This window comes from Bemisia tabaci, chromosome 4, assembly GCF_918797505.1.
Source record: "Bemisia tabaci chromosome 4, PGI_BMITA_v3".
Classification (NCBI taxonomy): domain Eukaryota; kingdom Metazoa; phylum Arthropoda; class Insecta; order Hemiptera; family Aleyrodidae; genus Bemisia; species Bemisia tabaci.
This window is the reverse complement of record NC_092796.1, coordinates 42,909,598-42,925,323: the sequence shown is the minus strand read 5'-3', so window position 1 is coordinate 42,925,323 and position 15,726 is coordinate 42,909,598. Positions and strand designations below refer to the sequence as shown.

At 39.7% G+C, this 15,726-nt stretch overlaps 1 protein-coding gene across 1 annotated transcript in view; it reads left to right on the top strand.

Moving 5' to 3' along the window:
* Positions 1-3,221: 3,221 nt before the first annotated feature.
* The window catches only part of Fife (regulating synaptic membrane exocytosis protein fife), a 362,382-nt gene continuing 349,877 nt past the window's right edge, over positions 3,222-15,726 (top strand). The window contains exon 1 of the mRNA XM_019046280.2: positions 3,222-3,708. The gene's annotated coding sequence lies outside the window, so the exon portion shown is untranslated. The remainder of the gene's footprint in view (positions 3,709-15,726) is intronic.

Sequence of the window (15,726 nt, the reverse complement as noted above, 5' to 3'; positions counted from 1 at the left end):
GTTTCTTGAAAGTTTCCCTTTTAACATAGTCCGCACATAGCAATGTTGTTTCAAAGACGTTCGTAAACCTACCTTAATCTCGACGCAAATCATACGCCCGCCTCCGTAAGCAAAGGATCGAACTGTTTGAGGGACAACTATGGACACGATCTGTGATCCGTAAACCTACATTTAAGAAACGATTCTAGTGCCCAAGTTAAAATAGTTTGGTAATTTGAAAGGGTAAGAGGCAGAGAGGTTTCAGTGCATTGTAAACGTGCGGTGTTTCGTCGAACTGATTAGTTGATTATCTTTTAAGAGGTACACAGTTCGTATCAAAAAATTTGGAAAGTCTACTTAAATTACGGATAGATTTATCTGAACATTCCAAAAGAATTTTTCAGTCGTTCTTGAGTAAATGTGTTTGTCCATGATTCGTATAAATCAAGAACTAAAACATCATTCTGTGGAAACCGCACCTCACCCACTTTTATTACGTTGTCTCAGAATTTTAACTTCACCCCACCGTGCGCCGAAGTCATCCTGGTGCGTCACGACAGATTAAACACGTTTTTGCGCTTTGAGTAGCGGTTGCAAGCTGGACCGCCGGACTCGGGATGCTGAAAGCAGTGTCCATTTCCCTGGAGGGGTATGTGGTCCGGTCCTTATCCAGCCCAGTACAGCTGAGAAATTGAGCCGGAAATTCTCAAGCTACCCGTCGCGAGCCTCTCTTTGAGCGGTAAACAATAGCTGCGTTATCTCTCCGGTCGTTCCGGAAACTTCCAAAAGCTCGCAGTAATTTTAAAATGGGCCGCTGGACAGGGTAAGAATGAAATGATCGCATGGTATAATTTCTCATCAACAATTCATGTGAAACACGCTCAAAATATTGAATAATTCCCAATTCACCTGTGTAATATGTATTAGCGTTCATTGTTTACACCAACATTAGTTAATTCAAAATATACTCGTTCGATGGAAAAACTGAACGTTGAAAAAAGCTAAAAAATCTCGCGGAAAACCGCACGGTTTATGTAACAATATCTTAAGATATATCGACGGTGTAGGTCGCCGATCACATAACTCGGTTTGCGACGTCGCAGACTTCCTGTCATACTTCTCTTCTTAAACAGCAAACTACTCAACGGCAATTCCTTAAAATTGCCGTGAATTTTCTTCTCTGTGCGAAGCAAATTCTGCATGAACTTCAAGGAATGATTTCAATTGGTTCTCCTTTAAAAAAATAACATAGGGGCGGAGATTTACAAACACAGCAAACGAGATATGTGTTTGCGGACTTACGCCGTAGATATGCCGTAAGGAGTAATACCACTATTCGTCCTCCCAAGAGCTCGGTGTGCCTATTCAATTCATTGAAGGCGTTTTTATTCGCCATTGCGGCACGCCGAAATCCAATCGTGATAACAAGCAGATTCTTATTTGAAACTGTTTCTGTTTTTTGACGTTAAATGCGATGCCATTCCGTGTGAGTAGAACTCCACATGTACGTTGCTAAATTTTCTCGAAAAAATTACGCATTTCTTGGAAAACTGATGTTTTTCCTTTTTTAAACTTTACAGAAACATTCAGTCATAATTTGATCAGGATAAATTAAACCCAGTCACAATTTTTCTTATAGTGGGTTTCACTGTAACGTTTTCTTCGTGTCGTTGCTCTGGTACATCTTTTGTGCCGTGCTCAATGCAAACGTGGAGAACGAACAGCGACGCAGGAAAACAAAGAAGCTCTAGTAAAGCAGTCATAAATAATTTTTAGGAAGCTTTTATGCGTTGCAATTTGGCATAGTGCATCGTTAGGAATTACTTGCGACTTTCAGAAGGAGAAGTCAAGGCTATAAAACAGGGCAAACGCCTGGTTACTTTTGGGTCCCTCTCTTGTACGTAGTCGTAAATAAATGGCTTGCATTAAAAATAATGCACCTTTTTTTTTTTTTCTTAATTGATTCGCTTTATAGAAATAAATAATTTTTCTCCTTGGTCCTCGTTAAAATGATTTAAACTGAGCCGTGAATAGTTATAAACATTTGAGGGCACGAGATACCGTAAACTCTTTTCCTCCCAAAGCAAAACAAATACCTACGTAATCGAAAGGCATCACACTGTAAGAAGATTGGACCTTTAAAACATCTCAAAGTTGCTGAGATAGTGCATAATGACTGTCATTGTTAAATACTCGGAGTGTCTCCGTTTCATACGCTTGTATTCAAAGGATTTTCTTCAATTTTGGTACCAATTTCTACAGAGAAAATATTTTTATCTGAGAGGACGGGTATCCTGATAAATGAAAGGAACAGTCAAAAAATCATTGCAGGAACTGAAGAGTAGAAATTCAAAAGATTATGCGCGGTACTTCTAGCTCTAAAAGAACCTAAGTCCCTCCGCGTAATGGACTCTTTTTTTTTTTTTTTTTTTTTTTTTTTTTTAAAAAAAAAGCTTGCTCTGCTCTTAGTTATTTTTTCATGATAACAATTGGGCACGTATGAATGAAATCAGTCTAACTATATCAGTCATTACATAAGTTTCTTCTTTAACAGAAAACCAAGCAACGCTGAAACCCGTAATTTTGTAAGTATAGTCTTCATGCTCTAAGGTAGATTCACAGAAAGGATAACAACACTAATAATTTTAGTTCTCTGTTAAATAAAAAACATAAAAAGAAAGAAAATCAGGCAACGCAGTCGGGTTAATTACCGTCTCGTCCGTCTAATTTCATTCTCAACCCTCCAGATTCCAATTTGATGAGAAAAACAGTTGCACAATCTTAGCAACGCTCACCAGGTCCCGAATTCCCACCCCTCAACTAATGGGTCTCGCCAGGCTTTGAATTTCCATCCTTCATATATTCATGATGCGTGCCACGCACTTTTCACCCTCATCGGAGCGCGACATCCCCCCGCGTTCGGCAGAAACGTCCCAAGTGCCCCAATAATTCGGCGTCGTCTTCCGCCCCGGCGCGGGGGCGGGGGCTCCGGCTAATGGAGGAGTCCCACTCGCCATTACCGAGAGAAAATAACACCTGTAAGCTTGCGCGCACCTGTTCGTCAATTCCGCGTTCTCCGCTCCAAGAAAATGTACCGCCGAGGAGATTACGGCTCACCAAACTCTCCGACCACGGTCGCCACGCCGTGCGGGCCCCGAGGTGGGAGCGGGGTTTTTCGGGGGTGGTTACGGCAAGGGTGCTTTTTCGGGACGGCGGGGGGTAGCGGCGGGATCCCGACCCGTTTGGCCTCAGTCTCCCGGCCGCTTCGCTCGAGCGTCGACGCGATCCTCCCCCTCGCTCGCTCGTCATTTGCTCCGCGCTCCGCGATGCGCCTTCCTCCGTGAGCAACTGGTTGCTCCCGCGGTCCCGCTCCTCTCGCGGCCGTCCTCCCTTCGCGCGGAACATTCCGTGAAATTTAAAACAATCAACGTCCGTATTTCGGCCTCTAGTAAGCTTTACAACCTCTTCCTGTAAGTCCTGAGAGTTTTAAATTGCTCGAATTTGCTCCTAAATTTGGATTCGATAACCTAGTTCAAGATTCCGTGGTTTGCGGGTTGCATAACTTTTACTGAATTGTATGCATTGCGTATTGCATAACTTCAAGTTCGCCGAAATTCTCATAGTAGTTGTGAAATACAGTCGTTCTTGATAATCACCCCTGGTTCTGCGGGCTTCATCCAGCTTCCGAGGCGCTACGAACCTCAGTAGCCTGTAAAGTTTCAACCGCCTGTAAGTTTTCAAAGTTTTTAATCGATTTTATCAAACAATCAACGTCCGTATTTCGGCCTTTAGTAAGCTTTACAACCTCGGCTTGTAAGTTCTCAGAGCTTTAAATCGGTTTCATTTGGATTCGATAACCTAGTTCAAGATTCCGTGGTCTGCGGGTTGCATAACTTTACCAATACTGAATTGTATGCAGTGCATATTGCATAACTTCGAATTTCCTTGTGCTGCGGATTGCATAACTTCAAGTTCGCCGAAATTCTCATAGTAGTTGTGAAATTCAGTCGTTCTTGATAATCACCCCTGGTTCTGCGGGATTCATCCAACTTGCGAGGCGCCACGAACCTCAGCCTGTAATTCTTCAAGTTTTTAATCGATTTCATTTGAGATTAACGACGATGGAAGATCTCTGTGGTTTGTGAGTTGCATAATTCTTAGACTTCAGCTTGCATAACTTCTAATTTGCTGGTCTCATAACTTCAAACTTGCCGAATTTTATAAGTAGAAGTAAAAAGATCTAAGTAACATCGGCCTTTAAGACCTATAAGTTTTCGATTGGTTTCATTTGGAGTTGAAAACCAAGCTAAAGAAATCCGTAGTTTACGATTTGCATAACCTCAGGTCAGTCGAATTTTGTACGGTAGTTTTAAAACAAATAAGGACAATCGTTTTCGATAATTACATTTGGTCTTCGACTTTTATTCATCTTTTGAAGCTTTACGAACATCGGCCTGGGAGCTCTCAGAATTTTAAATTGATTTCATTTGAATTTGACAACCAAATAATACAATTTCTTGATCCACGGGTTGCATGACTTCAAGTTTTGCATATTTCTTACAGGATTGGGAAGGAGGAAAAAAAAAAACAAATTCAAGCAAGTAAACTGGATTACCTTTTGTTCCTCGGCCGTTAACCACCTTTTGCGACTCTAAAAACTTTTGTTCGCAGGTTTCCCCGCGTTCAACGGTTTTATTATGAAGTTGATAGCTCACAAAAATAATTCCTGAAATCATCGGTTGCGTAACCCTCCTGATACTGAGTTTAGTGCCGGGAAAATTGCATGACTTCTAGTTTTTTAGATATCTTGTAGCGAATGATGCACAAATGAAAGTTTCCTAAGATTTTAAAAATTAACGAAAAATTTTAATGATTGTTCTACCCGTGGTTCTCCGACATTTTCATTCGTTTACGAAGCTCTGTGAACATCCGAATTGATCGCTCACAGAAAAAATTCCATGCTTACTACAAATAGGTTGCGTTACCTAACGTATTCTGAAAGTCGTGTAACGCAAATCGCATAATTTCAAATATGCTGAGTTTCCGGACGTAAGTTGCGATCTTTCTTGGTATACAATTAGTTTTTCACCCTCTGAGCACCCCTGCCTGTATGTTCTGAGACATTCTACTAGCTTCACCCTCATATTGATAACCTAGAAATAGAATCTCGTGGTTTGCGTGATGTATAACTTCAAGTGTACTAAATTTGATGTAATGCAGGTGGCTTTTCTTACGATTTGTTAAGTTTTGCAAAAGAAAAAAGAAAGAAAACCTGAATAAATCGTTGTTCGTAATTTCTTACAAGCCTTTGGCCTGAAAATACCTTTTGACGCTCCGTATATACTTTCTCAGTTCTAAGTTAAGAATCCAGAAGAAATGTCTCGCGGTTCGCGCGTCGTAAAACTGCAATTTTGCAAAATTTTGAATATGATACGGGTTGTATAATATAAAGTTTGCACCAGTAAAAAAATTGAGACAGTCGAACTCGGTCATTTTCTCTGATATTTGTAATCTTATCAGTGCCTGAGGATCCACGAACTTTCAAAGTTCTTAGCTTTCAGTTGTTTCAATTTGAATTTGATGGTTCACGAATAGAATTTTGTGCAGCGCAAGTTTCATAACATTGCTTATACTGAGTTTTATTGAACGCAAATCGTACGATTTAAAATAGGCCAGGTTTCATTTGATGATTTTTGCACATTGGTAGTAAAAACAATGACAAACAATCGGTCATGATAATCTTTTGTGGCTCCTCAATATAAAAAAAAACAATCAAGGTTAAACAAAGTTCCGCATGGAGTTCTCAGCTATCAATAGTTCTCATTTGAATTCCTTAGCTTCTACAGAAAATTCCAGACGTTGCGGTCTGTCTGAGTTGACTTACATTGAATCTCGTGCAAAGCAAAAAGTGTAACTTCAAATATGCGAAATCTCGTCTTCGGCCCTAGTTAATTAGTTTTTCACATTTCATTAACCTTGCCTGTAGGTCCTTTAACTTTAACTTCTTTTTTAACTGTTATCATTTAAGTTGATAGCCTTGCAATAGAATTCCATGCTTCGCAAGTTGCGCAACTTTACTTTTACTAAACTATAGGCAATGCACATTGCACAACCTCGAAGTGACGAAACTTTATCGTGATACGGAGTGCATGACTTCAAGGATTCTAAGTTTAGAGGTATGTTATATTTATAGATCCCCTAGGTATGTAATTGCAATGAAAATATGTTTGTATTTTTTCGTGTGGCAGATTATTATTAAACAAGTTTACCCTTACTTTTGGCTCTTAAATCTATATTGAGTTCGCGGTCGAGAGATATGACTCACTTGACTCAGGTATACAAAATGGCACTTGATGCTACATTCTATCGCGTAATTTACAAATCTGTTTGCAAATGTTGATGCTATTAAAATAGTTGAAGGATGAGCCAGAATGAGCCTCTCAGATGAAAAGGTTTACAGAAAAACTTTAATATTTAAACTTAATTGATAGATGACACGCAAAAAATAGATAAGTGGCATACTTTTGAAAAGAATTGAATTACTCCTCATTCCTGGGGGCTCCAAAAGAAACCGAGTATTGGAAATCATTTTTCCTCTCGAAAATTTGAGTGAGTAGTTATTTGTGCCATAAGCTTTCAAGTAATTATCTAACGCCTAGAAATCACGGAATGTTGATAGATTCCTGTTCGTTTGTTATTTTCCGGAATCGACAATGGTAATTAAGCCGTCCTTAAATTCACAAGGAATCAGAGCTTAATTTTGCCATTTCACTGTTATTTTAACATTTCTCGTTACTATTTTCAAGGACCAGCTCGCAGTAATAGTTCGAAACATAATGAAAGCCTTACATAAAGTCTTATGTTTTAAGGTAGCAGATTTCGATTTTTTTTTTTCTGCTTTTTCTATGAGAATCGGAGCCTTTCATCAAAATTCTAATAGTTTCCTGCCAAAATTGGCTACTCTGCCCTACTTTTCACGCGTTTTCAAGAACCGCAATGTGACGCCATCCGGCGCGCATTCCAGGAAAACTTGCAGTTGACTTTTTGCCTCAACCGCAAAGTCCACCGTACTCCGTAGTGTCGCTCCTTTCTCGGCTATAAATTCGATCACCGCCAACAGAGAATGTTCAGTAGTTTTAATCTAAATGGCAACTTTTGCTACGCCCTCATCAGTGTTGCCGAATCGGGCGAATGAACCCCCACACTGCGATTAGAATAAGCGCCCCTACACTCTCGCACAATTTCCACCAGGGCGCAACTTGGCATCATCTCATTGCGAGAACATGATCAAATTTCCATCAAGGAGACCAACTGCACCAATTAGACTGCGTTTTGCAACAAGGAGCTGCTAGTTCCTCAACTCTGCAAGGTTGTGCAGCTTCGTGTAACTAGGAAGAAAAACTTAAGCTAACTAGTTTTTATTTATGCACCTAGAACATGTCACTTAAATAAGAATATAAGCTAATACAACTCATTAATTGAATATAGTGTCTCGCAAAAAACCGCCAATGTCCATTTTTTCAGCTTTCAATTTTTATAGTATTTTACAGTTAAAACCATCATCAAGGTGATTCGATGAACGCCATATATGTTGTGTCAGAACGGCACGCGATATATCGCAACAATTGGTTCCATTTATTCAGGTACTCGTCATTTTTCTCCAATTTTGAGATCGCAATTCTGTTGTCAGGAGACTAAAGCACTCACTTACCAATTTTCACAAAGAAATTCAACGTAATAAAGGCGTTGTTTTTTTTAAAGAGAAAACATCGCATTCGATACTGATATCGAAACTGCACTCGAATGCGATATTTTTTCTCTAAAAAAACCACGCCTTTATTATGTTGAATTTCTTTGTGAAAATTGGTAAGTGAGTGCTTTAGTCTCCTGACAACAGAATTGCGATCTCAAAATTGGAGAAAAATTACGAGTACCTGAAAAAATGGAACCAATTGATGCGATATATCGCATGCCGTTCTGACACAAAATATGGCGTCCATCGAATCACCTTAAGTGGTTTTGAGATCACTACAGCCCTAAAAAGAGTATATACACCACTTTTATGGTCGCATTTAACGCTAGAAAGAATTATTGACCCAGAAGAACTCAAGACTGAAAAATGGACCTAGCGGTTTTCGCAAGACACGATTAAAGTGATCTGCTTTCAACTGAACGGAACAGCCGTACAACCTTAGTCACATTTCAGTGCTATCAGTTCCATATTACAACATGTGCTTCAGTGTATCTAAATAGCCTCAGCATAGTCTTAGGATATAGGAACCAAATTCGGTTCGGGTAGTCAGAGTTACCCAGTCCTACTGAGACTCATATTTTTTACCGCGGAGATTTCGGTTATTTGCAAACTGAACTTTGCTTTCTGTGACCGGAATTTTCTCTCACCCCAGCCAAAAACTTAGGTGTGTCACATGAATCGAAGTTTTGTGCCTGTTACGGAAGTTTTATTCCCATAATGTGTTAAAAATGCGAACTTTCCGGTTTCCATGTAATGATATAGAAATCGTGTGAAACAGTGCTGCAGCCTTTGCATGGGCATTTCAAGCAAGAGCATTTTCCGCACTACGTGATGTCTCTGCGCGGTGGCGATGGACGGCCGTAAAACGTTTTATTGGCATCAGATCCGGAAACGGACGCTTAATATACTTCACGACTTGTAACATCTTTCAAAGGGTGCTCTAAAAGAACCGAGGTTGGAAAAATCCCCACTCATGAGAAACATGTTCTCTTTGTAGTATCACTTCAATTTTCAAGGAGCTCCAGAAATCATGCTGTTGTTAGAATATGCAGATCGGTGCGGTGCCTCTCGTTATGAGATACGTTAACTTGTAGTAACTGTCGGAGGAATACATTTTTCTGCGAAGGGGGTACTGCAAAGGTTGGCGATTTTCGGTTCAGATGACTGAGTCCACAGCCGCGCGAATCGACCTCTTCAGTTAATAGAACCAAACTTCAATTCGGTGCACTGGAGAGTCAGTACAACGAACCGAAAAACTTAGGGTGCGCCGAATTGACCGAAGTTTCTCGGTTCGATCAAGAGAAACTTCGGTGTATTAAATTCAATCCTTGGTTCACCGAATCGCAGTTTGGGTCCTTCATCCGAAGAAGTCGATCCGCTAAATTGAAAGTTTAGTCTTCTTATCTAGAAGCACCTAGTGAAATTAAAAACCTACACTTTTCTCTGTATGTGTTTCAATTTAAGTGATCTTGCAGTTTCAGTTCGTAGAGCTTACTTGTGCTTTATGAATGTGATTAAATTCTAGAAAACTTAATGAGAATTTGGGATCAAATGACAGTAAGCATTAGTTTCTTCGTCAAAGTGTCATAAGATAACTTTACACATGTTCTGTGCAGCTCCAAAACTGAATACGAAAAAAGTAAACAAAGTGAATTTACCGAGTCAGTCAGTGACGAGAAATCGCACACATAATTTTTCTGTCATTTTTCTCGGTCTCATCTTACAACAAATGGACTAAAATCGAAATGATTACATCGGAAAGATAGCCACTTGTTTCTGTAAGTGCCCAAGTTCAAGTTTCAAAAACATCATTCACTATTGATGAACCAAAAAGTTTAATAATTTAGGCTCTATGAGCTTTTATTTGTAACTGAATAATCTGGGTCAAATGTACTCCAACAAAAAAATTCATCATCCAAAAATTCTCGGCAGATTCTTATAGTTTTTGGATTATTTTACTCCCCTGTAGATTTGGGCACTTTTTAAAACAAGCTATTCTCTTTCGGATTAATTCCTGTAAACTTTTTTAGAGAATGGAGATGCTGCATGTGTGAGGAATTTGCGATTTGACTATTGATTCTTATGTAAAAGTTCGCGAAAAACACGATGGTGCCACTGGTTTTCTCTGAAATCAACTCCCAAGCTCAAAAAAGCTCTCAAGTTGAGGCCAAAATGGAGGGGATATCCCACGCTATCCTGAGAGTCCACCTCTACATCAAAACAAATTCTCCATGCAAAGATAGGGAGCAAATACATTAGCAGTGATGCCGTGTTCTCAGTTTTAGAGTCTTCAAATAAAGAGACAGCCCTGTCAAGGTATTTACTCCCTATCCTTGCATGGAGAGTTTGTCTTAATGTAGAGGTGGACTCCCAGGATAGCGTGGGATATTCCCTCCATTTTGGTCTCAACTTGAGAGCTTTTTTTGAGCTTGGGAGTTGATTTCAGAGAAAACCAGTGGCACCATCGTGTTTCTCGCGAACTTTTACATGAGAATCAACAGTCAAATCGCAAATTTCTCACACATGCAACATCTCCATTTTATTCGCATTTCCATCCAACATAAAGGAAGAGTTTTATGAAAAATACCCAATATCGCTCGGAAATATTTTCTTCAGTGCAATAAGGCGATTTTTGAATTTCCATTCGGCGTTTCTTCTTATCACGGCGGTAAGGGTGTGTGCCGTGGACGCTTCTACTTCATTTTTAATCGGACGGCTTCATGGAAGGGCCTTCAGCGTCATTTGCATCCGGGGTCTTTCTCTCTGTGAGCGCTGAAACGAGCCGGCGAAAGAAACGACCCATTTTTCATCCCCCTCCGATACATAAACATCCTCGTAAAAAGAGAGAGCCCGCGAACAATCGAGGCTTCCGGTCCGGTCACTGAATTGTAAAGTCCGAAACAAATAGTGGTTTTATTATCTCTCTCGGAACTCACTACTTGAGCTCGCGGGGAGGGCGCAAAGCAGGTGAGAAGGGCGGGATCGCGGAGGGAAGATCATGGTTGCCAGGTTGTGATGAAAATTAGCAGTTTTCCTCATACGTGGCGATTCAGCACTGGAAAAAAAACACATTGGATCTAGAGTCCAGACTCTTGAAAACATTGACAAGAAAAAATACTCTTAATTCAATCAGATTTTTGCTTCAATCAAAAGGAAATCCGCTCAAATTAAGAGGCTCGGTTCTTGATTTAAGCAAAAATCCGACTGAATCAAGAGTATTTTTTCTTGTCGATGTTTTTAAGAGTCTGGAGTATAGATCCAATGTGTTCTTTTTTCCAGTGTGGTCACAGTGACCCTATGATAAAATTTCAACTTCTAAGGAGGGTTGTGAATATTTTCTCTTAAACTTTTTGGAGCATTTAGATCTGATTGTGAATGAAATTCTTTAAACAAGTTGGATTTTGCAATCGCTAGCGATAGCAATATTCGTCATGGGAACGTTAGCTTCTGGGATATGAAAATGTTAAGGTACAGTTCGTTTGTAGTATCTTCTGAATTGAAGGGGCTATGTAATTTTGTGTTGACATCTCTTTTTTAACATTTTTAATTATTTTCTTTTCATACAAGAAAGCTGTTATGTACCAATTATTTATTTTCGTTGGATTATATATGGTTTTCGGAAGTTAACGCATTTAAGTTTCAGGTTCGCTTTTTCGGCGTAAAGTATACGTAAGGTGTCCCAAAAGCACCGGGGCTTGTTCTGTAACTTCGAAAGTAAGATAGATACAGACATGATCTTGATCTCATTTTAAAGATCAACTCAATACCTATCGATTAAAATCAAGATAAGCTCAATCGGATAAAAATTGACCGAGTTATGGCAATTTGAAATCAGCGAGGAAAGTTTACGCCTACGGTTTTTAAGGAATATTCTTCATCGCCGTAAATCGAAAAGTCGGCCGATAAAGTGATGCTTATTGTGTTTTTTTATTTTCGAGGTGTCATGTATCAACATTTTGTACCATCAAACACAACAGTTGACAGTGCGTATTATTGCAAAGTACTAAAGGAGTTGAGAATGCACATTTCCCGGAAACGGTCGGACTTGAAAGCCTCGTGGATACTCCATCAAGACAATGCGCAGCCTCACACATCGAGCTTAACACGTGAATTTATGAGTAAAAATGGAGTTGAAACAATCCCTCATCCCCCTAATAGCGCTGACTTGGCTCCATGTGATTTTTGGATGTTTCCCACGCTTAAAAAGGAGCTTCGCGGACGAAGATTCGTATCGAAGACCGAAATCCAGAATGCAATTCAAAACTTCTTCAACTCCATCCCAGAGGAAGAATTCAGGAAAACAATGTTGGATAAGTGGCAAGAGCGCATGAAAAAGTGCATCCGGTTTGATGGACGGTACTTTGAAAAGCAAAAGGAAGTTATGGAAGATTCGGAGGAAAGTGGATACGAATATTAACTTTTTGAATCCTGGTAAGCGAAAAATCTTCCTAAAAACCGTAGGGGTAAACTTTCCTCACTAATTTCAAATTGTCATAACTCGGTCAATTTTTATTCGATTGAGCTGATCTTGGTTTTAATCGATAGGTATTGAGTTGATCTTTAAAATGAGACCAAAATCATGTCTGCATCTATCTTACTTTTGAAGTTACAGAACCAGTCCCGGTACTTTTGGGGCACCCTACGTATGATATTTTTACTCTACACATATGCCCGAATACGCATCATAAGGGACCTATGTGCTTCCTAAGTTGCCAAGTATTAATTATTGTTAGATGATTGGTCTAAAACATTCAATACAACCAGTAAAAATTAGCTGTCCCCTACGAGATTCGAACCCCCGCTCCCACAAAAAGTGACACTTTCCCATGTTCAGAACGGTGTTGTAGTTATCTGAGCTATCTCGCCGCTCGGATACGGGAGGAGAAAAAGAGAACAGTTAAGTGATCTCGGACGCTGAGCGGGGCTTCACAAAAGACGTCCTTGAGATTTCAACGGTTCGGCCACTGGCGTGGTAAGAGAAAACGGATCAAGCCCATTACTCTGTGAGACATTGTTTACCTATGCTGTCATGTGTCACAAGGTTCATGTCAGAATGCATTTGAGAACGCGGCAGTAAACTGAGGCAATATTTCTGTATTCATGGATTAAATCCATCAATCGAGTTCTGATTTTGGCTCATATATCCGTAACGGGTCCTCCAGAACAATTTTCCGCCTTGTACGATGGTTATTATTTCTTTATATCTATGTTTAAAATTTGAGGTGGGATAATGGCGGCTTCTCAAGAACACCGAGGTAGGCGATCTTTTGCACCAACGAACAGAAAACTGATGGCGAAAAATAGCCAATGAAAACCTCCCAAAAAAAAGAATTTGCCTAAAAACGGAACTTCGTGGTTCTGCGCAGATTTACCAGTCAGACACGACATCTCTAGGTGGAAAAAAACTCGCTGAAAGCGAATTTTAGAAATCAACACAACTTGACGTAGAGACATGATTGGCTAAAAAATACAACGGTTTTTGATACATCGGAAAATCAACCAAAAATCGGAGACTGGGCGAAACGCTCAAGGTCGCAGAGGTATAGGGAGTCCCATAGCGAAAGCAACGGAACGATTGTAATATCATGGGGAACTCCGTTCCCATGACAAAAATGGGAGGACAAATATTTACAGATTCCTCGAAAATTCGTATTTTACCGAAAAAAATTTGGCAAATTCTAAAGGCTTATACGACGTTCTCTCCTAGTAGTCCAGGCGCCTGGTAGCTAAAAATGAGGCTACCTGGAATTTTGGGTACACAGCGATTTTTTTGGCTTATTTTATGTTTTTTGGGTCGCTGAATCCGAATCTGAAGTTTTCTACCGCGTATCTGGTGAGCATTTTCCGCCATTTTGAAAAAATGGCCTAAGAAGGCCTTTTTTTGCGGTTTTTTTTATGTAGCGGCTTCGCATGAGAAAAAAATCCCGAATTTAGCTAATGTTTTGAATAGCTGACAAAATTTGAAAGAAAATGGTGTATACATATGCTAGGTTTGCTTAAAAATTGAGGAAGATACAGCATCGTGATCATCGCGCCCATTCACGTTTTCGCGGCGCACCCGTCACAGCGCGATCCGGCTCGCCGCGGTCAGCTAAGTTCCGAAGCGTTCCAAAGTTCCGAGATCCGAGGTTCCTCAATTTTTGAGCAAACCTAGCATATTCATATACCATTTTCCTCCAAATTATGTCCGCTATTCAAAACATTAGCTAAATCCGGGATTTTTTCTCATGCGTAGCCGCTATATAAAAAAAAAAAAAAACGCAAAAAAGGCCTTTTTAGGCCATTTTTTCAAAATGGCGGAAAATGCTCACCAGGTACGCGGTAGGAAACTTCAGATTCGGATTCAGCGACCCAAAAAACATATAGTAAGCCAAAAAAATCGCTGTGTACCCAAAATTCCAGGTAGACTTACCAGGCGCCTGGACTATAGCACGTCAGTACACTGGAAAAAAACATATTGGATCTAGAGTCCAGACTCTTGAAAACATTGGCAAGAAAAAATACTCTTGATTCAATCGGATTTTTGCTTGAATCAAAACGAAATCCGCTTAAATTAAGAGGCTTGGTTTTTGATTTAAGCTAAATTCTGATTGAATCAAGAAAATTTCTTGTCGATGTTTTTAAGAGTCTGGACTCTAGATCCAATGTGTTTTTTTTTCTCCAGTAAGAGATAGTGGTTCCTTATAGCAAAATTTAGTCCATTTAATCTCGAATCACGCTGTTCAGATCAATGTGCAATATGCAGAATTAATCACCAATCTGGCAATCTCGTTGGAGATGGAGTTGCCCAGAGCTCTCCCCGACGGTAAACAATCAACTGCCATTCGAAATCACGCAAGAATACTGGGAATTCTTGTAGAGGAATTCAAAATTCATTTTTAATTCTGAGCTTCCATTCTGAGCTTTTGAGTCTCGTTGCAGTCTAGCGGGTTCGTCTTACCTCAGTTGTTAACTGCGCTTAATTTTACAGATGTTGGTGCCCGAGCCCGACTTGGCGCTCTAATTTTAGGATGAACGGTCAGTAAAAAAAATTGAAACATCTCAAGTGAAGAAATTTCTATGTTTGCTGTTTTCGATTCAGCTTGAGAATACCTTGTGTTGGTGTGAGATTGAACTGCAAGTGTTTTGGCAACGTTTATATTTGAATTTATGAGATCGAAAACACACCAACTCGGTAATTCGAAAATGCGCAACTTTCATTAAAGACGGTCAATTTTTATAAAGGTTATTAAAGTTAGCGCATCTGTTCCAACTTGACCCTTTAAAGTGTCCCTAAGTGCTTGTCTTTCGGTAACAAAAATCTTTTTCTTACACTAATTTCTTTATCTACTGTGCAGCTTTGTGTGTGTGTCTTGATTACTTTCATCTTTCCGAGTTGGTGTGTTTTCGTTCTCACTGATTCATTTGTTTTTAATGGCTGACTTGACTCTTGAGTCACGTTCATTATTTCAGTTTATTTTTACGTGTTTTCCTCCTCTCTTCTTTTTGAATCGGCTGATCCCAATGTAAACTAAAAACGTCGATTCTTCTCTCCGGATTTAATTTCGGAAACTTTCGATAGGCTTCACCAACAACTCAGTTTTGAATTTTTAGACGTAACTTTTCCTCCTTCGAAGGACAGTGACAAACCTCAACCATCAATCGTGAGGATATAGATAAGTATTAAAAAGGAGCGTGCCTTTGCGTGACAGGTCCGATTAATATATGAAACTTTTGATAAAGTTCACTTCCCGTTAGGGGGACCTAATTTCGAGGTCATAGGATGTAACCTCTAAGAATGATGTCCAATTGAGTGATAGAGGAAAGGGTACCACCTGATATCATTTCCGGATTTGATATATAACTTCGACACGCATACAACCGAATAAAATGCTTGCCGATAGAAAGGACGTTAAAAACTCATGGTTATATTAGGTTAACGGATGGTAATATTAGACATTGAACGGAGTACAGAAATCAGTCATGGAAACAAATTACCGTTTTAAGATATTTTG